We start from the raw sequence: 18,962 nt of genomic DNA on the forward strand, positions 1-18,962 counted from the left end.
ATAGTTTTTTCTCACATAGCTAACAGTGGGAATTCCAAAGAGGTATGCAAATTGGAAGTCAAACCTTGAAGAAAATAGAAGAGCTAACAACTAAAAGGAAAAGACAAGCGAGTGAGGCAACTTGCTTTGCTCTGGCTCTGACGCAGCCACACTAGACACGCAGTGCTGTCTCCCTTCTATGGAGATTCACTTTCCCAGTTTAAATAAATAAATAAAAAAATCATTTGTTCCCATTTACCCCCTTGATGCTCACCACATTGTATATTCATTTTTCATCTTCCATTTCTCTGTTTTGAAAAATCTTATTTAAGGGAGACCTTGATGTAATTCCTTGGATATTTGAAGGTAATTCTGATTTCCTATTAAAATAACCCACAAACCTAGAGTGATTTTTGTTGTAATAATTTGTCTCTCTCATATATTCCTTTCCTCTACAGAGTCTACAATCCATTCCAGGTATGTAAGGTATAAATGGGACTAGTCACCCAAGTAAGGACTACTCACATGAAATTCAAACCAGAGGGTTGACTCCAGCAAACTCTTATTCGTGTGATTAGTCTTTAGTCAAAGATCTCCATTATAGTTAATGCTGCTACTCACATGAGCAAAGGTATACAGGTTCAGGTCTCTAGTTTGAACTTAATGTTTTTCCATACAAATAATTTGATTTGCATCCCTCTGTCTCGCTGACACTCTTGGCCCCATTTTTTATATAAAGGACAGAATTATTCTGAAAAAGATTGTCATTTCCCATGAACGGTATCTGTCAATGCCCCACAGAGATTTATTTTGACTTACCAGATTTGAAGTTTCACTGAAAGACTTATTTCCATGAGACTAGGGTATAACTCAATACAACCCTACTGGGGTGGCGTTCCGAATTTATATATTCTGCAGTCACCATGGGGGAAAAGAGGTTGAATCAATGTCATCCATCCAACTAAACTGACAGAATTTAAGTTCTCATTTCTATGGAAAGGGAATACATGCATTTATTTTAAACATCAGTAAAAGCAAATACAAGTTCAATGCTGAAATGGTGACAGTATTGGTATGTCATATACAATGCAATGTAACCTAGCAGGTGAAAATCCCAATGATCAGTTAATAGCTGATATTGCCAACTAAATATTTACTAAATTAAAATATATAGAAATATTCTGGTGATACCACTGTGATAAATTGTGAAATTATGTGTCAATGTACATAGATCAGGCACCTTAGACTGCTTCACCTGCATTCTTCCAGCTAATCCAACTCTGTCAGGACTATTTAATATATACAAAGCCTCTAAGCAGCTTTCAAAAATCTCTCTTTTATAGGCCTGAAAGATTCTAAGATACCAGACCTTAAAATGGTGACTTTGATTTATAGGAAGCTATTTTCAATAATTTGTAGCGGCTGCTAAAATTTATGAGGACTCATTTGTCTTTCTATGCGAGGTACAGTTGGACTCATGCTATTAAGACAATATGGCTTCATAGGTATATGGATATGAAAAATAGGATCAATAAAATTTGTAAAACTAATGAAATTCCAAAATAATTTCTGTAAAATGTTGCTTCTACAGAGGAGCGGGGAGAGACAGATGAACTCCTGAACAAAATGCTAATAGAGAAGCCAGTAAAGTAAAAAGAGCAGGAAAGTATACAGCCCATGAAGTACAGGGTCAAGAGATTACAGAGCAGGAAGGAGTGCTCAGCCATGTCAAAGGCAGCAGAATGTGAATACAGAAATGTCAGACTTGGCCAGGAGTAGGTAATTACTGAATTTGGTGAGAGCTATGTCAGCAGAGCATAGACAGTGAAATTCAAACTGCATGGGGTCAAAGAAAGATGGCAGGAAGGAGCTCAAGGGAGCAGGAGCTGACCATTACCTCTGGAAGCTTAGAAATAAAGGAGAGAGGGTGACAGGGCAGTAGAGAGGCAAGAAGGGATGAGGCAGTAGTTGTGCTATTTTTTGCTTCTCTGCTGCAAATTTTACAGAGGGAAAGGAAACTGAGGAGAAAGGTTGAGGATAAGGACATGCATGAGAAAGGAAGAGAAGGATCGGATAGAGAGGGCATGTCTTAAGGTGAGAGGATAGGAGAAAGAAGGGTGTGGAGGAGGAAATAGTTCAAGGTGAAGGAGAGTTCCTGACAGTTACAATTGATTTTTCCTTTGAGAAATATTACATCCTTTGGCAGAGAAAGTAGAGGTGGGGGATAAGCAGAAAATAGTAGGATTAAGAGGTGAGTCAAAGGTAGTGAAGAATTGCCATGGATAAAGGGCATGTGAGCTGCTGAGAGAAGAAAAGTAGACCTGTTGAGCATGGGAAGGAACAGAATTGTGAAAGGAGAAAGTCTCTTTAAAACGTTTCAATCCTCTGGAGACTCTCAGAAGAGCAGGGCGACGATTTGATCAACAAGACAGGGCTATGATTAGTGGGGCAAAGAGGGTGGTGAGAGCTAGAGGAGCAGAGATTTTAAGTGATGAGGAGAATGATGATGGGTTATAAATAGACAGGAAAGGGATTAGACAGGGTTGGAGTATTAGACAGGAGTTCATAAGGTGTAAGAACAGGGGAAGAGCAAGAGCGGAAGGGGTGATTAAAGAGAACTCAGAAAAGTAAGGAAGAGAGCATTTCAAGGTGAAGACCAAGGTGAGTGGCCAATAGGGTGACTACGAGTCAATATGCTGATTGAGATCAAAACAGGTGGTAAGGGAGAACAAGTAAGTGACTCTAGAGTAACAAGTATCATTGGTGTGGAAGCTGAGGTTCCCCACGACCATAATGGAGGACTGAGGAGAGAGGAATGGGAGGAATCAAGAGTAGATGTCAAGGAAGGAACAGGAAGGAGAAATGGGAGAATGGCAGAGGATGGCCATACCTTGGAGAGAAAGGCAGGAAGTGTCAGATCGATTTCATGTTACCCTGGAATTTCCCTGTTATTGTTTGGGCAATTATGGTCATACTGTAAAATGTTGAAAGATTCAAGTTAACGTTAATATTATACATTCCTCCTAAACTATTTTGAAAACATTGTAAAAACCTTCTAATAATCAAGGACTACTCTGTCTATAAACCAGACTCAAATTACAGAATGTTATCTGGGATTATGCTGTGTTTATAAACTTGAAAATTTATGGATTACATAAAGCAGCTGTTTAAATATATAATGATTTGTTTCCTTTGCAATAGTGCTGCTAGAAAAACATGAAACTATTTGATGAAGCCTGCAAGGTATTTATCATCATTGTTTGTTAACTTCATGCACATCCAGAAAAGGAATTGTACAATAATTGAAAGTGATGGTCATTGCAAAGGCTTTGACACCACACACCTCTTAGCACTGAAGAAATTTAAAAAGCAGGATTTTCAGAGCAAGGCTACAAGACAGACACTGCTGCAAAGAAGGATATTACAAGTTTGCTTTCTATGTATACTAAACTATGAATTTAATTAAAATGTATAATTACATAGTTTTAGAATATCAAATACTATTGTTTAGAATATGTAATGAGATGTGACAAATAAAGGGTGGTGTGTGTGGTATTACTCAATTGTTGAATCTTATTCTCATTAATTATGTTCCTAAAGAGCAACTGCTATGTAATTAATGCACAACTAGTTAAATATAGAGATCCATTTAGTTGGAGTCATTAGTGAATGTTAGTTACAGACTAAGGATTGAATTGTGGCTTTGCCACAAGCCCTGTATATGGGTTTGCACATAGCACCCTCTGAGATGTGCAGTTCCCATCCCTACTGTGCTCTGGGGAGATGGAGGCGCAAGATGCACCAACAACTACACCTCTACCCTGATATAATGCGACATGATATAACACGAATTCGGATATAACGAGGTTAAGCAGTGCTTGGGGGGGCAGGGCTGCGCACTCCGGTGGATCAAAGCAAGTTCGATATAACGCGGTTTCACCTATAATGCGGTAAGATTTTTTGGCTCCCGAGGACAGCGTTATATTGGGGTAGAGGTGTAATTTGCTGCTGTCTGACACCTGCAGCAAATTATAAAAACCCTATGTTAATCTCCATTGGCTGATGCCTCGCTGCCCCATCTCACTCAAAGGTGAGGACTAGTATGTGACTATTCCTGAATGGTGAAAATCAGGCTTTACAGGCTTTATTGGCTCTAGTGACTCTTGTTCTTTTCAGAATTCCCTAAAGACCAAGAGGAGGAAGAAAGCTAACTGGGCCTTCTGCATAGCTGCTGCTCAATGCAATCACTACCTCCAAAGCATCTGAGGATCCATTACAAAAACAGTATTTAAATGCTACTTTGAGATTCATTCTGTAACATACTCTGATGAAGGGGGGAGAACTGAAACATTGGCATGTGCAGTTTGACACAGCCAGGCAAGCATAGAACTCTGAAATGATTCACATGGAGTATACATGTTAAGTGAAGCTGGAGTGGACTTCTGTTTCCTTTCTCAGGGCTACTGAGAGGTTAGACTGAATTTAATAGAGGAGATTTGGGAAAGGATCACAGGATGCTACTTTATTGACCTACATTTTAAATACCCCAATTTACCAAAATGAACATGACTGAAATAATGATTAAACTCCAATTGCTGCTGTAAATAAACAGAATATTTTCAAAATTGTATTGTGCTGTTTCAGACTGTTCTTGATTCGCTCTCAATATACAGTAGTCTGTTTTCATCTCTACACCAATTGTGAAGGTAACTTCATGCCAATGGGGGCCCCCCATGTGTAGAAAGCAGAACAGTTCATTATTCCATATAATCATACACAACCTCCTTCCCACCAACCAGTCCCTCCCCCCAATTTTATGTCCTGAGTTGCAGATTCAGTGCATGATTTACATTAATTCTTCTCTGATATGTTACTACTCCAGTCTCAGGTTCACTTTGTCTACCTGAATGCCCTACCTACCACCAAAAATGAGACCTTGAACTAGTGGTCTCACTGTGACCAGTTTTTCTTAATATTTCATCAAACAAATTCAGAAAGATGCTAGCCTGACAACCCCAAAGTTCAACATAGGCAACGACAGGCCAAACTACTTAAAACTGCCCCTCCAACATGCATCAGTGATGATTTTCAAAGACGCAGAGTAGGAAGCATCGACATGATGAGCTAATGGGGCCTCTCTGTGCAGGCCCCAGCAACCACCACAACTCTTGGTCTTGGGAAGCTCTCTGAAGACTCCAGATCTCTTAGAGTTCAGAGATAAAGGGGGCAGAAAGAGAGTAGCTTCACTTTCCCTCCCTCATTTCAGTCCATTAGCACCTCATTTCTCTCCAGTGCCTCCCCAAAAAACAAAACAAAAATTACATAATTATAAATTTCTAAAGGACATTTGTAGTTTTATACATAACAAGTTAATACTGATCTGTAAGATGGAGATGCAACAAAGTTTCAAAATGGCCACTTTAGGGCTGCAGCTACTTGGCTCTGCCTTTTTTTTTTTAAACCACCAAATCCAGAAAGACATACTGGAGAAAAAAGTTCCTATAAGAAGTTAAATTCAATGGGAAAGAATAGGGACCAGGCAAAAGAAGTGGCTGTTTGTTGTGACACCACTATTGGCCATATTTTAGTAAGTGTCTCTACTATTTGTTTGCTCACTTTCATGATCTGTGGCCTTCATATTAGACTATAAGCTCTCCAGGCAAAGACTGTGTATTGTATGTGTCTGGATGGCACTTAGCCCACTTTAAAACATTAAGACCAGAGACTCTGGATCAATAAGACTGGAAATGGTCTGTGGAGAATTCTCCAGAGTTCTTTGCCAGTAAAAAGCTAGCAGAAACAGTCCTACCATCCCCGACCACAAGAGGAAAGATGGGGCATGAGCAGGACAAGGAGAAGAGAAAGTGTGGTAAAACAGCACTGCCATGGCTTGATCCTGCACTGGTATAGAGTCCTCAATTTATGCTGGGACCAGACAGACCTGAGTCAGAGAGCTTCAGTTGGTTCCTTGCAGCCTCCCTCTCCACTGGGAAGACCTCAAATATAGTGGAGAATCAAGGCCTTCTTCAGTCCCACACAATCCTTGGCCTCTGTGCGAGACTGCCAGTTGTTTTCAGGAAGTAGACCTGTGGTTCTCAAACTTTTGAACTGGTGACCCCTTTCAAATAGCAAGCCTCTGAGTGGGACCCCCCTTATAAATTAAAAACACTTTTAAATATATTTAACATTATATTATAAATGCTGAATACAAAGCAGGGTTTGGGGTGGAGGCTAACAGCTCGCGACCCCCAATGTAATAACCTCGTGACCCCCTGAGGGGTCCCAACCCCCAGTTTGAGAACCCCTGAAGTAGACAGACTTCTAGCATTTCACACATTACACGAAACAAAACTATGAGTTACTACCAGCTTGGTCTGTTTGAACTAATGACCTAGAGGTGAAAGGATCTTTGCCACTTCTATATACCAAAACCCAAAGCCATCATGTACATTAAATTGTGTCCTTTCAGCTCCATTGAGAATTACATTGCATGCATATGTGGGAGAAGGAGACAGGGCATTGCGATGGTCATTATGGCAGAACTGAGGTAGTGGATAATGGACATAATTAAGGGACAAAATCAGAGATGTAGGCTTGAGAAGAATAATGAGAGGCCTTGAAGATGCTGACAAGCTGACAGTGTAGTCAGCAAAATTGGTTAGGAAATCTCATGAGAACAGCCTGTCCTTTGACATTTCTGTTACTTCCTGCTTCCAGTCAGGCCAGAAATAGCATGAGGACAGGCTCTCTCTCGGTATTTCAGCTGTTTGGCTTCCAATCTAATCATGGTCACAACAAGGAAGAGTAAAAATTAAAAAAACAGCATAATGTTTTAGAACTTAAAAAGGATTCAGAACCCCTCATATTTTGGGCCAAAGTTTTGAGTTTATTTTATCCAGACTAGTTTATCCAGCCCTAATATAAAAGATGGGCCCAAGTTAAAGTTTAGATCTAGAATTAGACTCTTCTAAATTTTGGACATGCTTGACTAGAGGGTTTTGGTTCAACCAATAGAGAGAGAACCATAAAGTTTGAATCTGTATCAACTTCCTCAAAGCTCGGGGTGACTGAAACTGGATTTTGGGTTTGGACCCATCTCAATCCAATAAATACATAAAGTGAGTAAAAACATGACTGTGTTGTAGATTTGGCCAAAACTCAGGAAGGCAACACTTATGATTATGCAAACGTAAGACATATGCTTCCATCTGGAGATGGAGATAAATATCTGTTACTTCGGTTCTGCCTCTACAAATTATGGGTAAAAATGAAATCAGAATGAAACAAATCAAATAAACCTCAAGTGATCAAAAAAGAGTAACTTAGTGGCCTACATGTGCACCTCTGTACTTTCATTGATATGTAAAGCAGACTGTTAGTGGGATGCTGCTCACCCCTTGCAGCCACCCTCCTGCTGGACGGATGCATGCCTGCACTCTCTAGGTTTGGGCTGCTTACAGTGACCCCTGTTGGCAGTTAACTCTTCTCAAGTAAGTTTTCATTGACTTATCATTCCAGCTAAGTCGCACACAGACTGTATGTGTGAAACAAAACAGACCCCTTCTGGAGTATACACTCTGACTGGGCCTATCACAGTACCCTTGTTGGTAATGTTTTCACCTGCAGCTCTCCCTGGGCTCAGGTCCTCAATCAGTCCAACAAGGCCTATCACTGTACCCCAGTTCAAACAGTCTTTCAACCCCTTCTGGGTCCTCTCGCATTTGAATAGAGCAGTGCCCTCAAGGCTTCCTCCCTGAAGACTCTTTGCTCAGTAGCAAGCCTCACTGCCCCAGCTCTCCAGTTGGACCACTGGTTCAGTTCAATCCCCTTCCAGGGGGTATTAAAGTTCAGTACATACTGACCCCTTTTGGGTCTTCAGCCTCTTCCCTGGGCCTATGTAATCTCCTTTCTTCAGGGCTTTGGCCCAGAGGCAATGCGTCAGGAGGGCATCAAGGTCAAGTGCCCCCCCAGGAGCCAGCCCAGGCAGGGAGGGGAAGGACGGGACCAGAGTCAGAGTGGAAGGGACAGGGCCTCTTCTGGCCGCTGGGACACTGCCCAGTGCAGCAGCTGCCTGGGAGAGCACCTGACTGCAGGGGGCTGCCTCCTGCCCAGGCTCAGCTTCCAGGGACAGTGACCGAGGAATCAGAGCCCCCCTGCCCCTCAGCATGCCCAGCCCCTGTGCCCAGAAGCTGAGCCTGAGCAGGGAATGGGCTGCTGCTGCCACCCCTTCCCGGGCAGGCTCTCTCCGAGGCAGCTGGCTATGCTGCACAGAGCAACTCCATTCCACTTCCCGGCTAGACCTGCCTGATAGGAAGAACAGCCGAACGTGCCGGGGGAAGCTGGCGCAGCGGGAGGATAGAGCCCCTCCCCCCGCACACTGATAATGGGGTGTTGAGAGTGTAGGGGCCCCAGGCTGGATAGGGAGGAGACACATGGAGAGGTCAGGTGTCCTCCCCTTTAGCTTGTCCTTCCCCACCCCCCACCCCCCGTATGGGGAGGGACCAGTTGTCTATGTTTTGGCCACTCTGCCTGAAGCTGGTGGAGGGGGACCTAGGCCCATCCACTATTCCAGGTCCCAACCCAGGAACCCTATAAATAACAACCACATGTGCATCCCTTTTAACTCTGTTCTACTGTCCCCTGGGACACTTTCCTGTAGCCCATTCACCTTTATCTCAGGAATGAAGACTTTCTTGCATTCCTGCAGTCAGCCAGGAGCACCTTCCTTGCTCCCCTTGTCCCTGCCAGCAGCCACTCTGTCCAACCCTGCAGCCAGGACACCGCCTTTGTCTCCAGCTAGTAACTGACTCTGTTCTGTCCAGCCTCCCTCTTTTATCTGAGTCTGCTGGGCTCTGATTGGCTGCTTCCTCTGCAGCTATTCTAGGCAGCCTGAAGGACTCACCTACACTGCTCCTTTTCTGGAGTTGGGCAGGACCATGAGGCCTCCAGCAAGGGGCTATGAGTCTAGTACACCACATCAGACACATCTAAGTAGCAGTTTGATATTCTAAATACAGGATTTAGATGCCTTGTTTAGTTTCCTAAGGTGGAAAATGCGCAGAATGTTTTTATCATCATTCAGGTCGGGAGAATAAATTTTGAAAGATGTCTATAAATAATCCTTAGCCCTTATATAGTGCCTTCTATAGTAAAAGTTCCATGCAAACATCAACTATTCTTCATCAAACCACAGTGAAGTAAGTATGTTTTATTATTCCATTTTAAAAATAGGGAAGTCAAGAAAGAAGGAGGAGATGATTTGCTTGAGGCCAAGGAAGGAGTCAGTGGAAGAATCAGGGTTAGCATTCAGGTCCTCTGGTCTCTTATCCATGCACTCATTTCTGTAGACCACATTGCCTCTGCCTCTATAAATGTCTTAGCAGTTTTACTTTCTTATTTCTTTGGCATTCTTGACACAGCAGGACATTTAGAGGAGTCTATTTTTGAAACTGTACTAACTACAATTATTAAAAAATCCCTGTTCTGTGCTGAATTACTATACTCCTTCCATAAATATCATTACAGTTTTCATGCCTGAGAAGGCCAGGAAAGTATACAGTTTAATTTTGTTTATTTATCCTTGCCAATTTAATCATAATTTTTCTGAATTCAACAATGACATGGTTTTTCTCTCCCTTAAACATCAGTTCTTTACACTGAAAGGCAATGATCAGAAGAGTTTCCTCATCTCTTTCATGTTATATTAAAAGACAGAGATATTTTTGCCCCCAAGTCATTGTTAAATTTGACAGCAGGACTATTCATTGCAGAACTGGCTGCAATTAAAGCAATTATGCAGATCACACGTCTTTCTAGTTTAATGGGTGTTTTTTTGTGTTTTTTTTCAGGGTAGCTTCTCTGAGCCTATGACTAGAGCAGCGTTTCTCAAACTCCATTGCACTGCGACCCCCTTCAGACAATAAAAATCACTACATGACCCCAGGAAGGGGGAGCGAAGCCTGAGCCCGACCGCCCCAGGTGGGAGGGCCAAAGCCCAAGCCCCAGCCCCACTGCCCTGGGGAGAGGGGTGAAGCCAAAGCTCGAGGGCTTCTGCTCTGGGCAGGTAGGCTGTAACTTGAGCCCCACCGCCCAGGACTGAAGCCAAAGCCAGAACCCACTGCCCAGGGCTGAAGTCCTTGGGCTATAGCTTCAGCCCTGGCAGTGGGGCTCGGACTTTGGCTTCAACTCTGCGCCCCAGCAAGTCTAATACCAGCCCTGGCGACCCTGTTAAAACAGGGTCATGATGTGCTTTGGAGTCCCAATCCACAGTTTGAGAACCACTGGACTAGAGGAAGATAAGAAAAGGGAATGAGGAGGACAGACAAACTGATCTACTGAACAGATCCCACAGTGGAATTGTAAAATTTGTTAGGCAGGAGGAAATTTGCGCAGTCTGCTTTGCATTTCAGATTGTCAAAGATCTCACCTATACCCCAAGTCCAGTTCCTTCTCACCATGCAGGAAGGGGATGGCACACTGAGGTCAAATCCCGATCCTACTGAAAACAAGAAAACTCCAATTGGTTTAAATGAAATTAGGATTTTGACTTTAGTTAGAATATGCTAAGGCTTAAACAAATAAACACTTATGCTGCTTTAAGGACATACATTTACCTTAAGTCTTTACAAAAGTTTAGTGGAAGATTTTAGGCTCGTATCCTCAATGGTATTTAACCTTCTATTTCCTTTGAGTAGAAGTCAAGCGCCTAAATATCTTTGAAGATCTGGACCTTAGCCTTTTCCGGTTTTAAAAAAGGAAGTATTTCTCCAAGATCTGAGTCCTATACAGTCAGATAAATAGAATCCCAGTAAGTTCCAGTTGTCATAATCTGTTATTTTTTAGTATTATGAACTTTGTGGGTCTGCAATAGACAGTTTCATACAACCATGTGTCCTCTGCTAACTGCTCTGTTGATATGGCTGAATCATGCCCAGGGCTACCTAAAGGGGCACGAAGCACCCTTTACATTCCTGGGAAAGCTAACTGCATCGTGGATAGCAGCACAGGATGGGAGGTAGACTCTTCAGAGCTGCTATGTCCCTTCCCAGTACAGGTGGAAGGAAGGGGACAGGAAGTGGGTGAAACCTTGTCTTGCTCCACCCCCTCATTAAATGTGTACAATGGTGCAACTACACCCTTGCCTTTGGGAACAGAGCTCCCTCCTTGTGTCACCATCTCCCCAGATCACAATCTCACTAGCTGCTCCAAGAGCGGCGCAGCAACATGCTACCCTTAACACAGGGCTCATGGAAGAGCCACAATTTACCTCAAAGAATTTCAGCAATTTTCCTTAGTATTTTCATTAAATTCATGTCCTGTTATTTTCAGAACCTAAGTGGTTTTCTGATCTCTCTTCACTTGTTTTACCTAAACTAACGGGTGTTTCTTCTGCATGTAACATTACATCTCAAAAAAACCTCTGTTCTTTCAACATCTGGAAATAGAACTTTTGAATTAATAATCACATTTTCCTCATTTTTAGAGTCTGTCCGGCTTTGAGCCTTTCGAAGAAACAATCTGGTCATCTCTTTTGCATTTTATCGAGTCACTCCAACATCTGTGATAGCCCCTGTGAATGGATTTCATTATGTAAGAACAAGGTTCCTTGAGCCACATAGTTGCTACAGCTCGCTTCCATGTGCGAACATTCTATCCCAACATCTCCGTGACACTAGAGATGAAATGCTTGTCCATTTTGTTGTAGTGTTGCCTTTATGTTGAAAGGTTTTCAGATTGTTCCTCACCTATGATATTACTTGTGATTGTTGGAAGAAGTGCTCTAGTTTTATAAGCAGCAGTGTACAAGCACCACTTCCTTTAGTTGAAGCAACAGTTCAGCAAAATTGTTCATAAATTGCCACATTCTTTACAAACTAAAGAGGCCATCTCAAAGCCAAGATTATTGAATTTGTTCATGAACCTATTGATCTATCCACATCAAGGGGAAGTTACATCTCAAAGTATATTTTGGAACCCAGTCCTACAGAGCTTACTCATACAAAATTTCCATTAACTTCAATTGGAGTTTTGTCTGAGCAAGGTCATCTGGATGAGTCACCTAATCCAGACATGTTGGAAGAAAAAATTAATGCTGGAGGTCAGATTCTGCTTTCAGTTACACTGCTATAACACTTGGGTATATCTATTGACATCGATGGTATGGTACTGTGGCTTAACAGTGTAAATAAAATCAGAAAATGGCCTAGGATTAGAGCTGAACTAATAATTCACAAGCAATTTACTCAAATTCAGACTCCAGCCTTACAACTTGCTCAATGGGGCTCCACAGTGGCATAGGAATCTGCCCACTGGAAAATGAACTCGTTGCAAGATTGGGGATTTAGCCTCTTTTCTGCTTGTGACACGTCCGCGAGCAGATTGTAATCTCTACTAATACATGTGTGCATTGTTTGAATGTTCTCAATGATTATTTTTGCTTTGCTTTTGTTTACTCTGTGGATTGATCATGCATACTTCAACTATTCCACACTAGATATACAAAATTCAAGCTGTGTTGGCTAGTTATTACTGATCATGTAAATCATATGGTTCTCTCTTCAGAAGAGCTAACATGAATTAGGACATTAACATTTTCCTTTCTGGGCCAAACAGGCCTTGAAAAAAAGTCTTAGAAAAAAAAAAACAAGATTAACTGGATAGAATTGAAAATCTAATATTTTAATGTCACATTCACACTATGTGTAAGCACTCATGGTCCTAGTTGCCTTGGAACCAAGACTCTGGTGAGAAGCTATTGGTAGGTGTGTCATACAGTATCCTGGCTATCCAGCAGATCCCAGTAGGACCAGTGTGAATGCTCGGGAGGACAAGATGAAAATGACAAAAGGAGATCCATATTGAATTTGAGCAAAAATACTTGCAGGAATCTTTGGTGGTATTTTCCCAGTTTTACTCAGGATCTTTAAGGCCTCTTTGTACAGGTCAGGTGCCATGTTAATACATTTTCACCCAAGAAATAATTTTTCAAAATACCAAAAGGTTATAGTTTCCCAATGTATTAACTATACCGGCTATAAGGTGGCTCTCCACAAATGTTCATTTGTGAAATAATGTCTTTGGCAGAAGGGAGAATTTTTATTTTTATTTTTTGGATCTATAGCCATCAGAAATATTGCACTGTGTATCTTAAATGGGTGCTCACACAATGCTTACCACAGGAAAGAATCCACAGCTTATTAACATAAAGAGCTACATATAATAGTTAACTCCGGAGACCCACTAAGAAGTGAAATTGTTAATAGACACTAAAAAGCAACAGAGGGTCCTGTGGCACCTTTGAGACTAACAGAAGTATTGGAGCATAAGCTTTCATGGGTAAGAACCTCACTTCTTCAGATGCAAGTACTACCCATGAAAGCTTATGCTCCCAATACTTCTGTTAGTCTCAAAGGTGCCACAGGACCCTCTGTTGCTTTTTACAGATTCAGACTAACACAGCTACCCCTCTGATACCTTAATAGACACTGTGGCTCACAATATCATGTGATTTGTTACTACAAGCATTCAGCCACTAATCACTAATTTTAAAAAATGAAGTGTCTGTACTTCTATTATTTAACTCAGTGAAGGAATGAAGGTAAAACAGAGAGGGAGGGGAAAAGAGGGAGTGAGGAGAAGAGTGTTGATGGGGGTGGGTGATCTGACATAATTTAGTAGTAGGGGGTTGGATTTCTTCTAGAGTGAGTGAAACCTTTCTGGGAGAAATCTAATTTCTTCATGAATTGTAGGAGTTTAATTTCTCAACAGCAGAGAAAGGTGGTAAATGCTGTCTCTTGCCTCATTCATAATATAACTCCAAAACAAAAGCACCTTCATTTCAAAAACTAGTTAAGGTTTCTCAGTGATGACAATGTTCTTTATCTTCAATATATCACATCATTTATCAAACCACATCACTTAAAGGCAAAGAAATGAATAAGACCATAAATTATACACTCCCTAGATAAAAAAATCCACACATTATTGTTATCAACCATAAAGCAATGTATATTTCATCACAACTCCACAACCTTAACTCTGACCAGGGGATTATTTTTTAAAAAAGTTATCTTAAATTGTATTATTTAACTTTTTTCTTTTGATACACTCAAATGAAAAGTAAGAGGGGGTGATATTATCCCCCTCTACAGTTAAAGTTGAAAGTAGGGGTATGTCTCATAGCTGCAGCTGTGCTTGGGCTGCCTACCCAAACTAGCTTGAATCTAGCTAGCGAGGCTAACAATAGCAGTGATGACAGTGTAGCGCAGGGTTGTGTGCCACGTATGAGTCAGGCTCCGTGCCATGTTTGTACTACCCATGCTGAAGTTTTGGCTGTGTAGACATACTCTAGGATTCAGTCACAAGCTTCATTTTCTCACATACACTCACCCATTTCTAACTTGTAGTAGGAATGTTTCTGGTCAGTTTAGGCTGAAAGGAATCCTGATTCATTTTCTAAAGTCTAGTATACTAACTCTGGAATGGAGTCAGCCAGAGACTGAAGTCAACAGAAGCAGCTACAGCAGATTTTAAACATCTCCTCATACACCACTGTTGTCAGACTATGCTTTCTACAGTTCTTATTCTGAAGATTTTTCCCCTCTGCTGATTGGCAGTTTTCTCTAGCTCCTATCCACCTACTCCCCTCAGTCTCTTCACTTCAGCCTCACTTCAACTCCCCTCCATCCTTTTCTCCATTCTCTGCCCATTCCCTATATCCTTTGCTTTGTTTCTCCTTGCAGCCAATCCCTTCACGTCTTCATCTCTCTCCCACCCTTGCTTTATAACTTTAATATAAAAAAGTAAATAAAACTCCATCCAAAAATTATACATAAATATATGAACAACTAGAAAAAAATCCATGGAACTCACATGATGCTTGCAAATTATCAGTGTGTGGATATCAATTTCCCTATCATTTCCAGTTAGACTGTAAGCTCTTTGGCACAGGGACTGTTTATTCAGTATCTAGCACAATGGAGTCAAGATCTGCACTGGAACTCTAAGCATTACTGTACTACAAATAACCACAATAATAATAACTGAGGAGCTCTCTACTATGACCTGGAGTTCAAACTGATAGAACGGAATAGAAAGGGGGAAGTTATATGGAGAGGGTGCAGACAAGGAGTTGCATTGTGGGGAAGAAGGGAGGAGACTATAGGTGATGGAGAGGTCACAGAGGTGAGCACATGGGCAAAGGGAGGTGACAGGGTGTCTACATGGTCCAAAAGGTGAGGCAGAGAAGGTATTGCAGGTGGGCAGCAGAAAGGAATTCAGGTCTGTTAAGAGAAAGGCATGAGTGGGAGGGAATCTGAAAGGGGAAGAGGCTTTCATTTGGTAGAAATGATGAAATAGAAATGATGAAATCTCCCAGAGAAAGAACACTGAACTGGCTCAGACAGAAGCTGTCAATACACCCCACCCCCTCAGTACCTGAGCTAACAGTTTCCCAATGGATACATAAGAATCCTTCATGCATTTATAAAGCCTCATTGCTAGGGCCATACCAAATTCATGGTCCATTTTGGTCAATTTCACAGTCATAGGATTTTAAAAATCATAAATTTCATGATTTCAGCTATTTAAATCTGAAATTTCACGTTGTTGTAATTATAGGGGTCCTGACCCAAAAACAAGTTGTGGGGGAGTCACAAAAGGTTATTGTAGGAGGGTTGCGGTACTGCTTCCCTTACTGCTGGCGATGTACTGCCTTCAGAACTGGTCAGCCGGAGAGTGGTGGCTGCAGGCCGGGAGTCCAGCTCTGAAGGCAGAGCCACGACCAGCAGCAGCGCAGCAGTAAGGATGGCATGGTATGGTATTGCAACCTTTACTTCTGTGCTGCTGCCTGCAGAGCTGGGCCCTCAGTCAGCAGCCGCCACTGTCTGGCCACCCAGCTCTGAAGGCAGTGCAGAAGTAAGGGTGGCAATACTGCAGCCCCCCTAAAATAACCTTGTGACCCTCCGGCAACATCCTTTTGGGTCAGGATCCCCCATTTGAGAAATGCTGGTCTCCCCCATGAAATCTGTACAGTATAGGGCAAAAGCACACAAAAGACCAGATTTCATGGTCCATGATGCTTTTTTCATGGCCGTGAGTTTGTTAAGGCCCTACTCATTGCTTAGTTTCAGCGTCTAGAGCAAGGGTGGCCAAACTGTGGCTCACAAGCCATATACAGCTCTTTTACCATTAAAGTGTGGCTCATGGAGCCCCCCACATCCTCACCATTCTCCACCCACCAGGACCTCTGCCCTGCAGCAGGGTGGTGGGGCAGGGCCTTCTGCCCAGTGAGGAGGGAGATATCAGGGCTTCTGCCAAGCAGGGCATACCTGCCAGGGCTTGGGGCTTCAGAATGAGCAGAGCTGAAGCCCCGAGCCCCATCAGGTGCCTGCCACAGGACTGAAGCCCCAAGCACTGGCAGGTGCGCCCCAGCTCTCAAACTTCTGAAGATTGTCATATGCGGCTCGGCGGATCAATACATTTGGCCACCCCTGCTCTGAAAGAATCCTGTTTCATACTCTCCATGCTCCTGAATGCCTTTGAGGGATAGGAGGCCAAATTCACCCTCCCCACAAAAGGAGTATGTGTTTCATTTCAGAATGTCCCTTGTTTTTAAGATAGCCCATTTTTTCATGAATCATAGAATCATAGAACTAGAAGGGACCTCGAGAGGTCATCTAGTCCATTCCAGTCCCCTGCACTCATGGCAAGACCAATTATCTAGACCATGCCTGGTCTAGACCTGGAGATATTTAAGAGTAGGTTAGATAAATGTCTATCAGGGATGGTCTAGACAGTATTTGGTCCTGCCATGAGGACAGGGGACTGGACTCAATGACCTCTCGAGGTCCCTTCCAGTCCTAGAGTCTATGAATCTATGCCTGACAGGTGTTTGTCTAACCTGCTCTTAAATATCTCCAATGATGGAGATTCCACAACCTACCTAGGCAATTTATTCCAGTGCTTAGTCACCCTGACAGTTAGGAAGTTTTTCCTAATGTCCAACTTAAACCTCCCTTGCTGCAATTTAAGCCCATTGCTTCTTGTCCTATCCTCAGAGGTTAAGAACAACAATTTTTCTTCTTCCTCGTAACAATCTTTTACATACTTGAAAACTACTATCATGGTCCCTCTCTGTCTTCTCTTTTCCAGACTAAACAAACCCAATTTTCAATCTTCCCTCATAGATCATGTTTTCTAGATCTTTAATAATTTTTGTTGCTCTTCCCTGAACTTTCTCCAATTTGTCCACATCCTTCCTGAAATGTGTTGCCCAGAACTGGACACAATACTCCAATTGAGGCCTGATCAAAGCAAAGTAGAGCAGAAGAATTGCTTCTAGTTTCTTGCTTACAACACTCCTGCTAATACATCACAGAATGATGATTTTTTTTTGTTTTTGTTTTTGCAACAACGTTACACTGTTGACTCATATTTAGCTTGTGGTCCATGACTCCCAGATCCCTTTCCTAGGCAGTCATTTCCCATTTTGTATGTGTGCAACTGATTGTTCCTTCCTAAGTGGAGTACTTTTTTGCATTTGTCCTTATTGAATTTCATCCTATTTATTTCCAGTTTGTCCAGACCTTTTTGAATTTTAATCCTATCCTCCAGAGCACTTGCAACCCCTCCCATTCACAAACTTTATAAATGTACTCTGTATGCCATTTTCCAAATCACTGATGAAGCTGTTGAACAGAACCGGACCCAGAACTGATCATTATGCCCTTCCAGCATGAAGTGAACCACTGATGATTACTCTCTGGGAATGATTTTCCAACCAGTTTTGCACTCACCTTATAGTAGCTCCATCTAGGTTGCATTTCCTTAGTTTGTTTATGAGACAGTCGTACGAGAAAGTATCAAATGCTTTACTAAAGTCAAGATATACCACATCTACCGCTCCCCCTCCCCATCCACAAGGCTTGTTACCCTGTCAAAGAAAGCGATCAGGTTGGTTTGACATGATTTGTTTTTGACAAATCCATGCTGACTGCTACTTATCACCTTATTGTTTTCTAGATGTTTGCAAACTGATTGCTTAATTATTTGCTCCATTATCTTGACGTCTTTGTCTCTATTCTCATTGTGCTATATTGTGCTCTATTCTCACTGTTGGCATCTGCTTTATTATTGTTGCTCACTGCCACCATATTGACTTTCCTTTTGGAAAACCCCTTGAGTTTCTCATTTTCCAGGGTGAGAATGTTGGTGGATGGTGTCTTAAGAGAAAGGAAGCTTCCTTACTTGTAATTCTGCTTCCCTGTAATAAAATCACTCATTCAACCATCTCCCCTCAGAGTGCAGAGATTATATCCTTTTAAGTACTTGTTTCTATTTTTCTTTGACTAGAGCATTTGGAGGGCAATATTTATACCTGCAGTGGGTAGCATCCAATGGTCAATAAGGGGATGCAGTGTGTGTGTGCATGCATGTATACCTGTTCTCTATATGTACACCCATGTATACACAGAGAGAGCATACTTAAACATAGCAGATGCTAAAGGAAACTGCCCCTCAAGTCCAAGTCCTTGTAGAAGAAATATCTTTGAGGGATCTGTTTTTCATTTTTGCATCTTATCACTGGATAATCTGTATTTATCTGTGCTTATTGTCAAGTCAGGCCTTTTAACATATAATCCATGCAGAGGCCACAGCAATCAATGACAAACCATGGTGATGAACACAGTATAGAGAGTTAGAGTACATAAGTATAAAATGATTCAGAACCCATGTCAGCCACTCAAACGTATGCTGTTTAGCGTCTTGTTATGCATGTAGTGCCACTGAAGAGGAAACAAGGTGAAGGAAAAGGATTATAATATGATTATGTGGTTACTTATTTAGTAGGGCACTAATCAATGTGAGTATGCATGGCTGAATTGTGCCCTAAATAAATAGAAAAGTGTAGACATCAGTCATATAGCATAGCTCTGTTTAATCACATTCCCCACACCAACAAAAGTCTACTATGGGGATAAGGT

General features: G+C 42.0%; 1 long non-coding RNA gene across 1 annotated transcript in view; it reads right to left on the minus strand.

Annotated features, from left to right (window-relative positions):
* LOC117878967 overlaps positions 1 to 18,962 on the minus strand; it is a 30,248-nt gene that overhangs the window by 2,362 nt on the left and 8,924 nt on the right. The window contains exons 2-3 of the long non-coding RNA XR_004646152.1: positions 10,406 to 10,474; positions 799 to 969 (exon numbers count right to left, since the gene is read on the minus strand). This is a non-coding gene — a long non-coding RNA (uncharacterized LOC117878967). The remainder of the gene's footprint in view (positions 1 to 798; positions 970 to 10,405; positions 10,475 to 18,962) is intronic.

Source organism: Trachemys scripta, chromosome 6, assembly GCF_013100865.1.
Source record: "Trachemys scripta elegans isolate TJP31775 chromosome 6, CAS_Tse_1.0, whole genome shotgun sequence".
Taxonomy (NCBI): Eukaryota; Metazoa; Chordata; order Testudines; family Emydidae; genus Trachemys; species Trachemys scripta.